Raw genomic sequence first — 17,807 nt, 5'->3', positions numbered from 1 at the left:
GGATGACAATTGGGTCTTCAAATCCTAGATAATTTCTTTTTCATTCCAACCAGAAATATGTCATCCACATACAAGACCAAATAAATAGCACGGTCACCAATTAATTTAAAATACACACAGTGATCTGCTTTTCTTCTGGTGAAGCCAAGTCCCCGTATAAATGTATCAAATTTTTGATACCACATCCTTGGTGAGTGTTTTAACCCATACAGAGACTTCTTTAACTTGTATACCAGTTCTTTCCTACCCTTCACCGCAAAGCCTCCAGGTTGCTTCATGTAGATTTCCTCTTCGAGATCCCCATGAAGAAATGTTGTCTTCACATCCATCTATTCTACCTCAAGATCAAAAGCAACATTAACAGATACAAGTAATCTAATAGAAGTTACCTTAGTGACATGAGAAAAAATATCACCAAAATCAATTTCTGGCACCTGGGAATAACCTTTTGCTACCAACCGAGTTTTGTATTTCTCCACCTTTCCTTCTGCATTTGTCTTCTTCTTGAACACCCATTTGCTACCAATGGGTTTCCTTCCAATCGGCAACTCCACCAGATCACAAGCCTCATTTTTGTGCAAAGATGCCTTTTCATCAACCATGGCCTCTTTCCAGAGTTTTCCATCCTCTGAATCTACTGCTTCCTTCACAATTCTGGGATCATCATCAGTAACAGAAAAAGAAAAATTTGAATAGAAATCAAATGGAATATACCTTTATGGTTTCCTTCTTTCTCGAACTGATCTTCTCACACCTAGAGTTTGTGGCTCTTCATCTTCTGATTCCTCCTCTGCTGTAGAGTTTGATTCTTCCTCCTTTAGCTCAAACTCTATCTTCTCAGGTTCCTTTGGTTGGACTTCATGTTTAATAACATCTTTTAGTTCTCTAAACACCACATCTGTGTTGTACACAACCTTCCTTGATACTGGGTTCCAAAGCTTATAACCCTTTAAACCAACCTTATACCCAATAAAGATGCACTTTTCAGATTTACTATCCAACTTGGTTCATTTCTCCTTTGGAACATGTACATATGCATCACATCCAAATACCCTCAGATGTGAAAGACAGGGTTTCTTACCAGTCCATACCTCTTGTGGAGTCTTATCCTACAATGCTAATGAAGGTGACCTGTTGACTAGGTAATATGTAGTATCCACCGCCTCTGCCCAGAATTCCTGTCCTAACCTGGCACCACTGAGCATGCTTCTTTCCCTTTCCATCAACGTCTTGTTCATTGTTTCTACAAATCCATTTTGCTGAGGTGTATATGGAGCAGTCTTATGCCATGCTATACCACACTTCTTACAAAATTCTTCAAATTCCTTGTTGCAAAACTCTCCACCGTTATCTATCCTCAACAGCTTTATCTTCTTCTCTGTCTAATTTTCCACGAGATCCTTAAATTCTTTAAACCTGTCAAAGGCTTCATATTTCTTCTTAAGGAAATATATCCATGTATTCCTTGAGAAGTCATCTATAAATGATACATAGTACACAGACTTACCCAGCGATGGAACCTTCACAGGTCCAAACACATCACTATGCACAAGTTCTAATATCTGTTTCTCCCTCCTACTACCAGAGGGGAAACTCACCCGATTCTGCTTCCCATATACACAATTTTCACAAAAATCAAAATCCAGAGAGATATTACTCATACCTTCTACCATACCTTTACCATGAAGTATTTGAAGGCCCTTCTCTCTAATATGTCCAAGCCTTTGATGCCATAACATGGTCTTCTCTCCATAGACCACTAGATTTTCTGCTCCACTTTCAGGAACCACAGAACTATTGCACCCATCAATAATAGTGCTACCTTGCATCTTGTACAGAGTTCCAATTCGAACTCCCCGCATCAATACTAGTGCTCTCTGAACCATTTTGTAGGTATCCTTCTCGAACACTGTTTTTACACCTGCATCATCTAGCTTGCTTACAAAAATCAGATTTCTGGCTAATGTAGGAATATGCAGAACACCCGAAAGTGTTCTAACCCTTCCACCTTGCAACTTCAACTTTACTTTTCTACGACCAATGATTCTAGCCTTCCTATCATCCCCTAAGAAGACATCACCACCATCGTATTTCTCATACTCACAGAACAACTCTCTATGGGGAGTGAAGTGAAAGGATGCACCTGAGTCAATCAACCATGCCTCATGATCTACATGTGTACTTGAAGAAGCCAAATACACATCCCCACCTTCAACTGAGGTGGTTTTCGCCTCTACAGAAGGAGCATCATCAGATCCCTTTCCTTTATCAGGAGCTTTAGATTTACAGTCCCTTTTGTAGTGCCCTTCCTTTAAGGTTTTCTTGGAAATTTAAATCTCCCTCTAGATTTAGATCTCCCACTTGATGAATTATTTTTGTTTCTATTCTGGGACCGTCCTCATACAGACAAGGCAACACCATTCTGGCTCTGCATATTTTTCCGTCTCATCTCTTCCGTTAGCAAGGATGAGACTATTTCATCAAACTGCAAGGCAGTTGCATTGCTACCTATTGCAATAACCAGACTATCCCACGAATCTAGTACAGAACACAACAAACTGATGCACTTATCTTCATCTGAAATTTTAATATCAATAGATGCTAACTGACTTACCACAATATGAAATGCGTTCAGATGCTCTGTCACTGAGTCTCCATCTTTCATCCTCAGGTTATACAACTTTTTTCGCACGAACAATTTATTCACTAGAGACTTAGATTGGTACAAAGTCCCTAACTTGTCCCACAAAGCCTTCGGTGTAGCTTCCCATGATACATTTAGCAATATTGAATCTGAGACACAAAATTGTATTGTGCTCTTTGCCTTCCGATCCAACTTCTTCCATTCTTCATCGGACACTCCCATTGGTTTAGTACCTGGATCTACCGCGATCCACTGATCTTTATCCACCAACAGATCCTCCATCTTGAGTTTCCACAACTCACAAATCTGACCATTAAATTTCTCGATCTTTATCTTTCCACTTATCGCCATCTTCTTTCACCACCAGAACCGATCTCGCAGATCTCCCATTGAACAGGGTCTACCACTGGCCCAAGTGAAACCCCTCAGCAACAAAGGCATCCCCTTGAAGCCAAAACTGCTTTGATACCAAATGTAGGTTTTAAGCCCATACACAAAATTACTTGCATACGAATTCTAAAACACAGAAAATAAACAATGAGAGAGCATAGCACATAAAACACATACATAGAGATTTTCCCCTGGATCCCAAAACCGGGACTACCAGCTTGATTTTTCATTATTTTCCTTTCAATGTTACAATACATATTTCTACATGCCGAAGCATCCAATACCATGGACCAAAAACCATCACGTCCAGAAAAACATGTGTGAAAATCATGCACAAAACCATAGGAGGGTTTGCCCAACCTAACATAGGGTCCATAACCAAAATTTTCCGAGGCGCTACCTCGGACGCCATAAAGTGGGGTTATGGGTATGCCTCAAACCCCCTGTGACCCAACCCCCCCGTTACATAATCGGTGCAACGAAGGGGGGCTCTGCGCCCCCTCTAACCCCCCAGTTAATTACGTGGGCTAGTCATGGAAAGAACATAACACAATCCAACATTATCAAAGTTTGATCCAGATAAGAAGAAAAAAGTAGAAGATCACATCAACAATTTCTACATGCATCTATGGATGTTGGAGGAAAGGTACAATGATTTTTCTTGCATGATTTTTCATTTTACATTAGAAGGAAGATTAAAAGCATGGTACCATCGTTTGCCTATGAATTCAGTGCACAATTGAGGGAGTTTAAGAAGTTATTTCTGGAGAAATTTGTTGATGACAAAACTCTCACCATGTTATTGAAAGAGATCGGAAATAGTGAAATGGAGGAAGAGGAGAAATTGAAATAGTTTAATGAAACGTTTGATCACATATTGAACAAGTTTCCCCTGGGAACAAAACCACATGATTCAATTACTATTTATTATTACACAAATTCCTTTCCCACTAACATTTCCTCATTCGTTAAAATAGCTGCAAAGGAAACATTGGCACCAAACTTTGCTGAAGGAATCACCATCAATAAGTACTTTCATGCTATTAGAGTTATTATTGATTATGATGAGTCAAAAGACTCCAAGGAGACTCGTAGGAAGTCTAAAACTTCTTCAATTAAGGCGAAAGAAAAGGACTCGTCAGATATTGAAATCTTGTCTAGGATAGTAAAAGAACTTACCAACAAAATTTCAAAATTAAAGAGAAGGTAAAGCAATACTTATACTAGTAGAAAGCCTCCCAAGTCTTTCCCGTTGCAAAGGAATAATAATACTAACAAAAATAATCAACCCACTAAGTCTGCCCAAAGTTCAAATGTTGTGTTCAATAGAGAAAGTATGGGGACAGACAACTATTGCTCCTTCCACCATGAATATCAATCAGCAAATACATGGCCATTGTGGAACCACAACATGAATTCTTTGGACGCACATATTTTGGATTCCTTATTAGCTAACGAGAAATCAGAAAAAATATAAGAAACAGAAGAACCTGTAGTCGCTCAAGAAAGTATGGGTATCAGACATGCAGTGAATGATTTTGATTGTATTCTTAATGCTGACAAGAAAATCTCTGAAGCACCACCACAAAGTGAAGCCCCTCCTCAAAATAAAAATGGTCAATATAGTTTAAGGAGAAAAGAGCCCACTTTTGAACAGAGGTGACAAGACAAAAATTGAAGGAAAAATTGTTAATAAGGATCTCACCACCAGTCAACCCTACTCACAATGAATAGAGTAAGTCTAGAAATGCAACTAACTCCAACAGCACTTCCACTAGCAACAAAAGTAAGTCCATCACTTTGGAAGTGTCAAACAAATCCACTCCTTTAGAAACTTCTACACTGCTTGCTAAAGGCAAGACAATTGAGTATAGCATAGTTGGAGAATGAAAGAGATCTTGAGCCAAAAATTCCATCTTTGAGCTCACGAAGATAGCATGCTTGCATGAAATAATTGTCCAAGCCTTTTCACAACCTTTTCCATGTCTGGTAAGTCTTATGATTCCCTTGAATCTGTGGTTAATGTTGTAACATTAGATGCTAACACTCTCTACCCTCCATTTTTATTAAATTTTGGAACTTTTAATTACAATGTCCATAATTGTTTAGTCGATTCTGGTGCATCTGTCAATCTAATGCCGTTATCTGTTTCCAAGAAAATAAATTCTAAATGGGACAAAACTGGTGTACAAATTATTCAACTAGACAAATCTCTTATTCAAGCTATTGGTGAATTCAGGAATGCTCTTATTTGATTATCATCCAATCACCGAGTTCACAAATCTATAAATTTTGTAATTGTGGACATCCCTAAAGCCTACAATGTACTCCTAGGCAGAGACTGGTCTAGCAAGTTGTGCGACTATTTTTCTATAGACTAGTCACATTTATGGCTTCTGTACAAGGGCAAAAATAACTAGATTCGAGTGAAAGGTGAGCCATACATGAAGCACACCATGACACCAATTGAGGGCTAGAATGATCTTGTTTCCTATCCCGATCTAATCTTTGGAAATTATTTCCTTGAAACTGAACATTCGTTTTATCAAGCGTAGCCATCACCTGTCCCACTAGATACACAGTTGGATCTCCTTCCTTGTTCTCCAGCTGGTGCAAATGAATCTTAATTTGTAATATAGATATACATAGTAATAATAATAATAGTATAGGAAGCAACTTAGGGGCTATTAATATTTGGACTTTATATTTTGATGTTTGAACGATGTAGGATGGTTGTGGAGCTTGTTGCACACTTATACACCCATGTAAAAAGAAGCCTATCCTTTCATGCTGTTTGGAGTTCTAGTGCACCAATAATACTGCCGAATATGAAGCACTCATACTTGGACTAAAGAAGGCCATCGATATGAAGGTATATATTCTCAACATAATTGGTGACTAAGATGTGGTCACTCGTCAAGTATGGGATACTATCCATTGTGTCTCACCGAATATTAAAAAATATGAGCAAGAGGTATGGCATTTAATTAATTACTTTAATTAGTTTAATATCATTTATGTTCCTAGGTTTAGAAATGTTTTTGCAGATCATTAGCAAATGTAACTGCTAAGATGTTGCCATTAAGAAATGGATTTTCTATTGAAATTTTATATAAGCCGTATGTGCCTAACAACATTACTAATTTTCATGTTTTCAATGAAAACCAACATATACTACATTTTATGGCCAATGTAGACGTATTCAAAGATGTTGCCATAGAAGGGGATGAGCACGATAAGGATTTGCAAGAGGAATCTAATGTAATGAAAGGAAACACTATTCCAAAAGGTGTGGTGTCCCTAGAGAAATTATTTGACCTGCATAAGTGGTTTAGAGGACCAATCAATTCAAAGACTCAGAGCTTAAAGTTATCATTTGAAAAAGTGAATCTAAGAACTCAAGAATATCTAAAGTATGTAAACCTAAGTACCTATTTTTCTCCACAAGAACGAAAAGTGTTTATCCCCCTATTTAAATAGTATCACAATGTGTTTGAATGGAAATACGATGATTTAAATACATATGACACTTGTATTATCCAACACGTAATTCCCATAAAGGAAGGGGTAAAATCATTCCAATAGAAATTAAGAAAATTTCATCCAACACTAAAGCCCCTCATCCAAAAGGAATTAAGAAAGTTGCTGGATGGCTAGATCATTTTTAAAGTTAGACACTCCACTTGGGTTTCAAATCTAGTCCTACTCAGAAAGAAGTCCAGTGAAATAAGGTTATGCATAGGTTTCTGCAATCTAAATCAGGAATCTGATAAAGATAATTACCCAATGTCATCAATGGAACAAATCCTCTAGACAATATCTGAGTCTAAGGTGTTATCACTACTAGATAGTTTCTCTAGTTACAATCAAGTGCTAGTATCAGAATGAGATCGATTGAATACTACCTTCAGGACCAAATGGGGAACATTTTCTTTCAAGAGAATGCCATTTAGGCTTATCAATGCCGATGTTACATTTCAAAGAGTGATGGACATCACTTTTCACGACCTTATTGGTCAAAGCATAGTTTTTTATTTGGATTATGTTATTGTGTTTTCCAAGAGGAGATCAAATGATATACATTATCTAAAACAAATATTTTAGCGGTGTCGTAAATATGGGATTTCTCTCAACCACAAGAAAATCATCTTTGGTGTGTTGGAAGGGACTCTCTTAGGGAACATCATTACAAAGAGTAGAATTAAAGTTGACCCTAAGAGGGTCAAAGGCATTAGAAAAATCGTGTTCCCAGTGAATAAGAAGGCTATGCAGTCTTTCATAGGAAATATCAATTTCATGAGAAAATTCATCCCTGATTATGCTCAGATAGTTAATCCTTTAAAGGAGATTATTAAGAAATATGCGACATGAAAATGGGACAAATGGGGAAAGGATGATTTTGCAAAATTAGGTAGGCTATTGATGATGCCCCCATGTGATTCAATCCTAACTATGGAAAATTTCTTGCTTTATACCTTTTCTTTGAATTTGTTTATTGAGATCGTATTGAATCAAAATGATACTAAATGAAATGAATGACCTATTTCTTTTATGAGTGCCGACCTATAGGGGTCAAAATCAAATTATCCTGCCATTGAAAAACAAGCATATGTTGTATACAAGGCAGTTAAATATTTTAGGCCTTATCGTTTAAAATATAACATGATCATTTTCATGCCTCATCCAATGGTAAGAACACTTTTCATGCAACAAGAGCTTGGTGAGAAGAGAGAAAATTTGATGACTTTCTTACAAGAATATTATATGGAATTTAAACTAGTTCATACCATAAAGGTTAATGGCCTCTGTAAGCTAGCAACTAAAGAAAAATATGCTCCCGATCAAGATCTTTTAGGTTGGCAGTAGGATATAGAAATTTACAATGTTGAACATGTTCCTCAGTTCATGTCTATAACACCATGGTATTCTGATATACAAAAATTTCTAGAGAATAACACCTTTCCCACACACTTATCAAATAAACAAAAAGGGAAATTCATTTAAAATCTATATCCTACCAGCTAGTTCATAAAGTGATTTTTAGTAAGCACCACAACAATGTCCGGCTAAGATTCCTTGAGCCACAGGATATAGAGAAGGTACTCAGAGATTTTTATGATGGACCAGCAAGTGGTCACTATGTGGGTGACAAAGAAACGCATATAGTCATGGGGGTTGGTTATTATTGGCCTACTTTGCTCAAAGATGCTCATACTTATGTCCGTAACAACCCAACATGTCAGAGATGTGATAGTCAAGATCATCAGTCACCCACCCCACTAGTACCAGTAGCAGTTGAGGAATCTTTCCAACATTGCGACCTAGATGTTATTAGAGAAAATTTTCTTCACTCATCAAAGCAACACCAGTATATTTTGAAAATGAAAAACTATTTTACTTGGTGGTCAAAAGTAGTTCCCTTGAGACAAGTAAATGATCAGGAAGTCATCGTCTTCTTGCAATAGAACATTATAAATAGGTTTGGCGTTCCAACATCACTTGTCTTTGATAATGCGACTTAATTTTCATCATTGAAACTTTATGAATTAACATTTGAACATGGAACTGTATTAGAGCATGCATGTAAATATTACCCACAGGGAAATGGTTTAGCTGAATTGTCAAACAAAACTATTATCCACATAATCAAGAAAGTAAATGGCACAACACTTTGACCAACACATTATGGGCTGCCTGTGTAACTCCTAAGCCTTCCCCGAAGACCTCGTTGTACTTTTTGGTTTATGGTAAAGAAGTTATCTTGCCTCTGAATCTATATATCCCAGCCTTGCAACTCTCCCAAGAGTCCCAAGGTATACCTTACCTTCTGGTTTAGTGAAGGATATAAACTTTACCAAAAGTTGAGGAAGAAAGGCTCAAAGCCAAAGAGATATTTTATGTTCACCGAGATTGTGCTAAGAACCAATTTGATAAGAAATTTGCAGGGGAAACAAGTTTTGATGTGGTGACCTCGTATTGAAGTGGGATAAACGAGAAAGGAAAACACACAAAGTTACAACTTTTGTGTATTTTCCCATTCATCATCAATGAAAATATTGATTATAATACGTCCAAGCTAAAATATTTAGACAGGAGGATTGACTCGCTTCCCATAAATGGTAGAGATATGAAACATTATTTTCAATATCATGTACAAGTTCTGCTTCTTGTGAAATTTTATCTTTCCTTTTTCTTTTTGTATAATGCAGTCGTATGTGTGTTGTGTTAGTCATGTCCTATCTTGTTTTGTGTCTTGGTCATTGTACATAAAGAAAACCCTGTGTAAAATTGCATGCCTCAAAAGGAATTTTGTTGTGGAATAAACGAGAAGTGTGACAACCACAACACTTTGCTTCTTGTTATTCTCCTTCTTTTTTTGGGAAATTTCCATACATTGAGCTAAGTCCAGAAGGAAAGTATGATACATCCAAAAGGAGAACCTATTAGATCCACACTTGTGCTAGTATCTAAATTACTCAACTTGATGTAAATCTACTTGTGTGTTAACATTTGTCCAATCTAGTAGAGAAAGGATAAGGGGAAAATTTGAAGCTAAAAAACCTATAGCATAGGTCTTAAAAATAATTATTTGAAGGAAAAACCACCTATAATCTCAATAAGTTAGGATACCTTTTCCACCCATTGAAAATAATAAGTGTCGATGCATAGTCCTATTAAATAAATAAATAAAGGGTGAAAGAAGAGAAAGGCTTCCTACACATGGAGGTGAAGTGACTTTACCAGGGTACTGTCGAGGCCTATTGGCAGTGAATCATCATTTGTTCTCTTGAAGTGACTCTGATGTGGTACTGTCTAGGCCTACTGGCATCAAAGAAATACTAAATATGAAAACTCATACTATGAATATCATAAAATCATCATGCACATTACCCTTTCCTAGATTGAAACAATTGTGATATGGCGTATCTTTGCGTGTTCAACCAAGTAGAATAAAGAGATGTTCTATGTATATAACTGGGTAAAAAGAGGAATTAATGGAAATCAAATTAGTGAATCAATACTTCCTAAAGGGTTTACCCTTTAACTGAAATATATTCCTAAATAGAGAAGCTGGAGCTTTCCCAGTGTGTCGCCAAGTGTTGTCACTGCTACAACACCCTCCAAAATTTCACTACATTCAAATTTTGGAGCCTACTTTATCATCGTATCAAGTGCCTACTTGGTTTTCAAGTTTTGTTTCATGTCATCCTATACGTTTCAAGTGCTCTTGAATGTTCTCAGGTGTCATCGCATTGATTAGAACATCTTTGGTGTATTTCAGGGTCATAACATCTTTGTTGTTGTAAAATGACACTCTTTGGTTGCAGTCGCACAAAATTCACCCATTGTACTTGGGGAGTGTTCGTAAAGAGGAATTGTTATGTTTAATTTTCATTTTTCAAAATTTTCTAATCTTTCTTGATGAGTTGGTATGTGTCGCACTTGATTTTATATCTAAACTCAGTTTTTTCCCTTTTTCCTATCTTCTAGACATAGACATATTTTGGTTTCAAAATGAACCCATTAAGGCAAAGAGAACATGAGCACACTCAAATGACCTGATCATGAATCCTTCATTATTTGAAAGTGATTCATGCACCCTCCAAGAGCGTAAAGCACACTCCTTAATCCCTTTATGCTTCCTTGTTCTCAACTGCACCCTTCAGAGACCAAATCCTCCCTTGGGTGCACTCCTTCGACTCGAAGGAATGTACCCTCCTTGAGCACATGGGAACAACCCAAAGGCCTTAAGCTCCACCCTTCATAATTCCACAATGCACCATGTGCCATCCTAACCCGTTCAGTGCATGAGGGCACTTCAAAGGCATGAAGCCTCGTCCTTCAATCTTCATACTTGTACCATGCACCCTTGTGGGCCTCTTTAGCACATGAGCGCACCTTGAAGACCTGAAGCCTCCCTCCTTACGTGTTTAGGAGTGCACCCCCACCCTCCTTCTCTCCCTTGAGTGCAAAACACACTTGGGAAGCCCAAATCCTTTTTCTTTAACCTTCAGGCTTGCACCATGCACCCTGTCTTGGTTTCCCTTTCATTTGAGTCAAAAGCACATGCTGAAGCCCTGAAGCATCCTCCCTTTAGACCTTCATCCTTTCAAAGTGTGCCCTTGCATCCATAATATCTCCTTGTTACTTTCAGGCATGCTGATAAGGCATGAACAAAAAATATGCATAAAATATGTTAGAATAGGAGTTTTTTTGGCTGATGGTTGATAGTCATGAGTGATTTCTTATACAGGTATTCTCATAACAACATGGAAAACGCACATGAGGAATATCGAGAAAATAAGGAAAATAAAGGAAGCATTGAGGAACAAAGAACTTTGAAATCTTGATGATTAAAGCATCCTGGAGATTCCATCATATCAAAGACCCTTTGGAGGGTGAAGACATCAATTTTCGGAAGCCACATGAAGAACATAGACGTGAGTGGAAGCCATGTCATCATTGAAGAGATTCCATGTGATCAGTCACTATTAGTCCTAGTCATTAAGGATAGTGACATGTCACGTATTCATCACATGATGATGTGGAAGTTATGATATAATGATGTAATTATTGTAAAGAACAATAAGTGGAAGTCTAAGAAGTCATGTATGGACAAAAGAATGGAAGTCCAAAGGACATGTAATACCAAGAGTCATATGTAATTCCAAAATTCATTTGGAATTCCAAAGGTTTTAGGAGTCCAAATGTAATTAGGAGTTGGAAAGTCAAAATTCACGGGGATGTGAAAGTTCATGCCTGAAGTTATAAAAGGATCCTCATTACTCATATAGATGAGTTTTAACCTTGGCTTGTCTCAAAAGGCATTAGAGAGACAAAGTTAGTACTTTTGGGGAGCAAGTGATGTTCATTGTATTCATGTATCTTGGAACTTTTCTTAATATGGAAGCCTTTTGGACCAACAAATTTTCACACATGCATTGCAAATGTCTCTAAGACTATTACTTGAATATTTATGAATAATGTTTGATTTCACATGTACTGAAGTAATTGAACTATTTTAGTGACTTTGGTGATTAACTTATTGGAAATGTGTTGTAATGTTTATAACGATCCTCGCATCTATGTGAATTATTTTTCTTGATGTGAGACGAGCCTTTCTCATTCACATGTGTCTCCATTAGGGAAGTACTATTACTTCTCTCTTATATGCTCACTTTATTTCTCCCCTTTGTAGTAAAAGAACCTTGCTACATATGCAATCGAACATTCACAAGGCACACTTGCTTGATCATTCAAAAACACATGTGTGCATCTCTCTCCTTCTAACAACTAAATCCAAGGAATATCTTTAAGTAAATAGAAGTTTGGCCATATTCTGGATGCAACTCTTACACCAAATGGTGTGAGGTCTAATTGGGAGCTCATATCAGGGAGATTCCCTATATGTTGGAAGTATACAACACCATCAAGGGGATGGTATAAACCTTGTTTTCCATTATTGTGCTTCATGGTACAACAAATTATGCATTCTCTAATATCTGAAGATACATATTCCTGTATTTTGCACTAATACACATGCCTTTGTAGGTTGTCAATTGTCTTCCCAACAACGAAATTTCTTACAACGGAAGGTGTGAGCCTCTTCAGTAAGATATAATATTTGACCTTTAGGAAAATATATATTTTCTACATTGCAAAGAGAGCCATTTTGGAGATGATAATCAACCTTAACATCACCTTATTCTAAAAAAAGATTGGCCTTATAGTCAAAATATTTTTAAGTCCCTCATCCTCTATACATGTCTATGAATCATGGGTAAAATGATTCATGTGCATAAGATTTACCAAAGATGTAAACTTGGATGTGAGATGCCTGGAAAGTGTTTCTTGCAACCTATTAGTATTACCCTTCTTATACTTGATGACTAGATGAAACTACTGTGGAAACCCCACCCCCTTGTAGTGTCTAGCTTGCTAAAGCTTACATTGGGATTGTAATTATTATAGTGGATGGTTATCAATGTGAATAATGGTTTCCTTACCCATTAGATACTTGTTACACTTCTTAGTAGTTTGAACCAGGGCATAGATTTCCTTTTCATATGTGGGGTAGTTCAAGAGCCCCCATTAAACATTTCAAAATGATAACATATATACATACCTTAATGCATCAACATTTCTCCTAAAACACATCTTCTTGAATCCATCTCCAATTTGAAAGTATTTTGCAAGGTAGGTAATGTAAGAATGGGTTCCTAGTTAATATTTTATATCAACTTATGGAAAAGTTTCTCTTGATTATTTCCCTGCTAGAAATTCTTACCATCAGTTGTTATCACATGTAATGTCAAAACTACCATTGAAGGGATGCTATGAACTTCTATAGATATTTCATTGACCCATCATATATCCCAACACTAGTGACATTGGTATGAAATGACCACTTGAGGATGAATTCCATCTTTATGGGATCTATCTTGAGTTACCTTCCACCAAACATGCACCCTGAATACACTGAGGAATTCTTGGAAAATTCACATTATTTAAGGTTAACTAGTAGCTGATACCTTTTTTTGAGTCTCTGACACTTACATAAATGTGAGATCTGATCTTCCTAGGTAGAGCTATACACAAATATTTCATCCAAATACACTACCATGAATGAATCTATATAGGGACACAATACCTTATTCATCAGTTGCATAAAAGTAGCTAATGTATTACATAAGAAAAATACATGACCATTAATTCATACATACCTTGCCTTCTCCTGGAGGAAACCTCCTGAGTGACTTCTTCTTTAATGCGCACTTGGTGGTATCCCAATTTGAGATCCAACCTGGTGAAGTACTTGGCATGATGCAGTTGATCTAACAAATCATTTATCTTGGGTAAAGGGTTCCAATTCTTGAGTGTGATATTGTTCAAAGCTATGCATTTGATACAGATTCACCAAGCCCTTTCCTTCTTGTGTACTATGATGATAGGAAACCAACAAGTTGAAGCTCTTTTTTAAATTACTGCTTACAACAACAACTACTACAACATTTTCTTCGCTACTTCCAAAATACATTGTATATATAACTCAAAATTTAGTAATGGAAAGTCATACAATAAATGTATATCATGCTCCATTTCCCCTTTTAGGTGGTAACCCTTTAGTATCCTAAAAAAATCTTCTATTTGTTTGTAACGATTCCTCCCATTGTTATTTTCACTCACATATCTTTCTAGGGATGTTTTAACTCTTACCATTCATCAATAGATTGATTCTCTCTTAGAAAAGCCAATGCATGCTTATTGCTAATTTAGTAATAATGAATATACACCCATCGAAACAAAATTGAATAGTTTAATAATAATGAACATATTATTATGTGTTAAACATTTTTTTAACGTTATTTTATTTCTAATACATGGTCATGCATTCATAGGATTAAGTAAGAGTAGAATCATGATGTTTTTGTTTTATAATGATTTCGATATAATTTAAGAAAATATTGTCGTATTAATTTAAAATTATATATTTCTTTTTAATTTAAAATTATATATCTGTTTTTAATTTGCTTGGGTAATATATTAGCCTAACATATCATAATTAGGTGATGAATTATGAAGATAAATTATAATTAATTTTTGAATTGATATGGGGAAATATTTATATTAATGAAAAAGATGCATTGATGGATCACTATGAAAAGACAAAAAAATAGGTTTCATTCCTTGAAGATATATAATTTTCTATATAAAAATATTTTCTATTAAATATGGTGAATGTTTATGGTATAGTAAATTTCTAAACAATTTATATACATAGATCTTACAAAACATTTTCAAATGTATATTTTATAGAACATTCATAAGTAAAAACTTGGGAGAGGAGTCTAGGGAAAATATTATGAACACAAACTTGCTTTAAAGTTTAGAAATTTTGACAAATCATAATAGTCTCAAACACTCAAGTTGTAAAATGTTTGGTGATATTTTCATAAAAGTATTCAAGTTTTTAATGATTTTATGTAGTCTCTATACAATTTTGGCTATTATTAAGGTAAAATAATTTTACCCCATAAAATTTGGGCAAATCATTTTTTTTTAAATTGTAAATTAGTGAATCTATTTTTTTGAAAAGACATGGAAATTAGCCCATCTGTAGATATTAGCTCCTAAAATTTTCCTTGGAGGAGTCACTCATTTGGTGCTTTGTCCTTCAATGTGTTAGTAGATAAATCTTTCCCAATATGTTGGTATGGTGATGGAGAAGACCCTTGGTGTTGTCCTTTTTTGCTTTGTGGGCTATCACCATCTTTTCATTGAACTTATTGAGTGAAAGAATCTTAGGAGCATGAGAAGTGGGAGTATAGGAGGAAAGGTGAACCAGGGAAATGATAATTGCTTAGATTTCATTCTCCAATAATGAAATTTTATGAGTCTAGAAGATTAGATAATTGAATACAACATTTTTAGGCATGAGTTAATATTATTGAGAGTGAATTTTCTTGTCCTTAGATTGGAATTTAAAATTCCTCTGGAACCATCAATTGATTCTCCAATTCCTTAATCTTACCTTCATGACTTTTCAACATTTGTCTTGTTCTACATAATTTTGTATATTCCATGCTATCATGCTGATGTAGATCCCTTGAATGTAAAAAAGACAAAGTGGTCTTATAATTGTGAGTGTTAATTTTCTGTTGTTGGGAAAAGTATCCAATACGGAATGACCCTATCCCACTCTAAGGGTGATAGTTCCTTAGCAACAATCAAAGCAAAGCTATCTAAGATTACTTCTTTATGAGATGTAAAAGAGGGGAGAAAGAGATCTACTAACCGATGTCTTTCGCTAATGGTTGATCCAATCTTCTCTCCTTGCTGCTTGCCCCCAGCTCCTCGCTCTTTCACTGGCCAAGCTACACCAAGATCCTGCAAAATGGCAAGAGAGGGGAACTACAAGAAGCATACATTCATAATTGATTCAAGGATTAGAATAAATCAAATACACAAGTATAACAATACACCATTGAGACACATGCATATAGAAGAACCTCAAATGCTTTATTAATGGAAGAAGTAAGGTTCAGGAAGTGATACAACCATAAGAGGCCCAATCCAGCATCACCTTCCCAGCAGAAAGAAATCTCCTCTTCACCTCCTTCAAAGCAAATCACCCAATAGTTCTAAACTCAAACCAACAGCAATTCTTTACATTCACAAGATTCCAGCCCCCGGATCTCATGGGAGAGAGATCCATATATAGGAGTTTGGAGAGAGGATGAGTCAGCTTGAGATGTGACTAGTGTCCTCTCCCACTCCAATTCTTCTTCAGTTCCTGAGTCCACTTGGAGGTTCTTGCTTCCACTTGGAGATCTAGAACCTCTTACTCATCACCAGTCGAATTCCTTGATCCAAGTGTCATTTTGGAAGCTTCCTGGGCATTGACACCTTGAGGAATGACTTTGCCACCTGTCCAAACTCGCCCAGCACAGGTAGCCTTCTTTGCAGTTGACATTCAACGCAGGTAGACAGTGGAGCAGTTGACATTCAGCGCAGATGCTCAGTGGAGCAGTTGACATGATCCAGAATTGCCTTGTTTTTGAGTGTTTTCAGGTGGAGAACTTTTGTTCAGTGTTGTGGTTTGCTGGCCTTGTTCCTCTAGGGGTAGGAACAACATGTTTAGGGACTTTGGATCCCTTAGATTATGGACATTTCATGCTTCATGCTGTAAGGCACAAAAATGTCTATAACAATTGCCCCCTAAAGTATGAGGTCGTTTATAGGGTGAAATGCTTTATCAGGAGGATCTTAAGTTCATTCAATCGCTGAGAGGTGACCTGTAATAAGATACAATACAATACATTATTTTTCATACTGCTTTCATGATCTAGCTGAGGCGGGCATTCCGATGCTCAGCTTTATAAATTCATTTTTGTACATAGAACAGACGATCGTCTGATGGTAGACTGATAATTTTGGTGAAAATTATCATCCTTTGAGTAGGATGATCATCTGCTGCAATGATGTACATGTCAAATGTTTTTATTTTTCCTGAATATATATCGCAGCCCGGATGGATGAAACTAGATCCAGGGTCTTCAAACTCGTCTGATCTTCACTCTAAGTACAAGTCGATCCATGTGAGAATTGCGCTGAAGTCGAACATGGAAAGACATCGCTTGATTACCGGTCAATGATGTAAACCGTTAACAAGCGCGAGAGGAATCACCGATAATGATAATGACCCTCAAGGTACTGCAGTACAATTCACGTGGTGTGAATAAAGGACTTGGCGTCGAACACCACGCAAAATCTTCTGGTTGAAGGTCATTGATGTATACCTGTCGCCGGAAGTGAGAAACTTGCCATTGAGGCATGCAAGCTTCAAAGTACTGAAAGGGGTTGTTCCTAGATCAACTCCTTGGATAATGAGCTGATGTCGACAAGGAGCGATCCGTCAAAAGAGGGCCTTAATGAATCCCACATCAGTGACACGGAACGGAGCTAATGATTGTGATGAAGGTGAAAACGATCTGTGAAATATGATTCAGGGTGGCGGTCATGAAAGGATGAAAGATGATGTATGGTAGTGGATGGGACACGGTTGACTCTTTCTGAACAACATCTCTTGAACATATAATGACACTGATGCGATGGATCGGTAGCATTACCCCAAATGTGGATGGTTTGGCGAGACCATGGTGATGAGACCGATGAATGAAACAACCCACCCGATGTGGTACGGAGGAAAAGTGTCATGTTCAAGAGCGACTTGGTACCATTAAAGCTTTGAGGTTCTCCCAATTTTTCCCCA

Source organism: Pinus tabuliformis, chromosome 6, assembly GCF_031772625.1.
Source record: "Pinus tabuliformis cultivar Carrire ecotype Pingquan chromosome 6, CPIR1, whole genome shotgun sequence".
NCBI classification, from domain to species: domain Eukaryota; kingdom Viridiplantae; phylum Streptophyta; class Pinopsida; order Pinales; family Pinaceae; genus Pinus; species Pinus tabuliformis.
Note: the sequence above shows the minus strand (reverse complement) of the source record.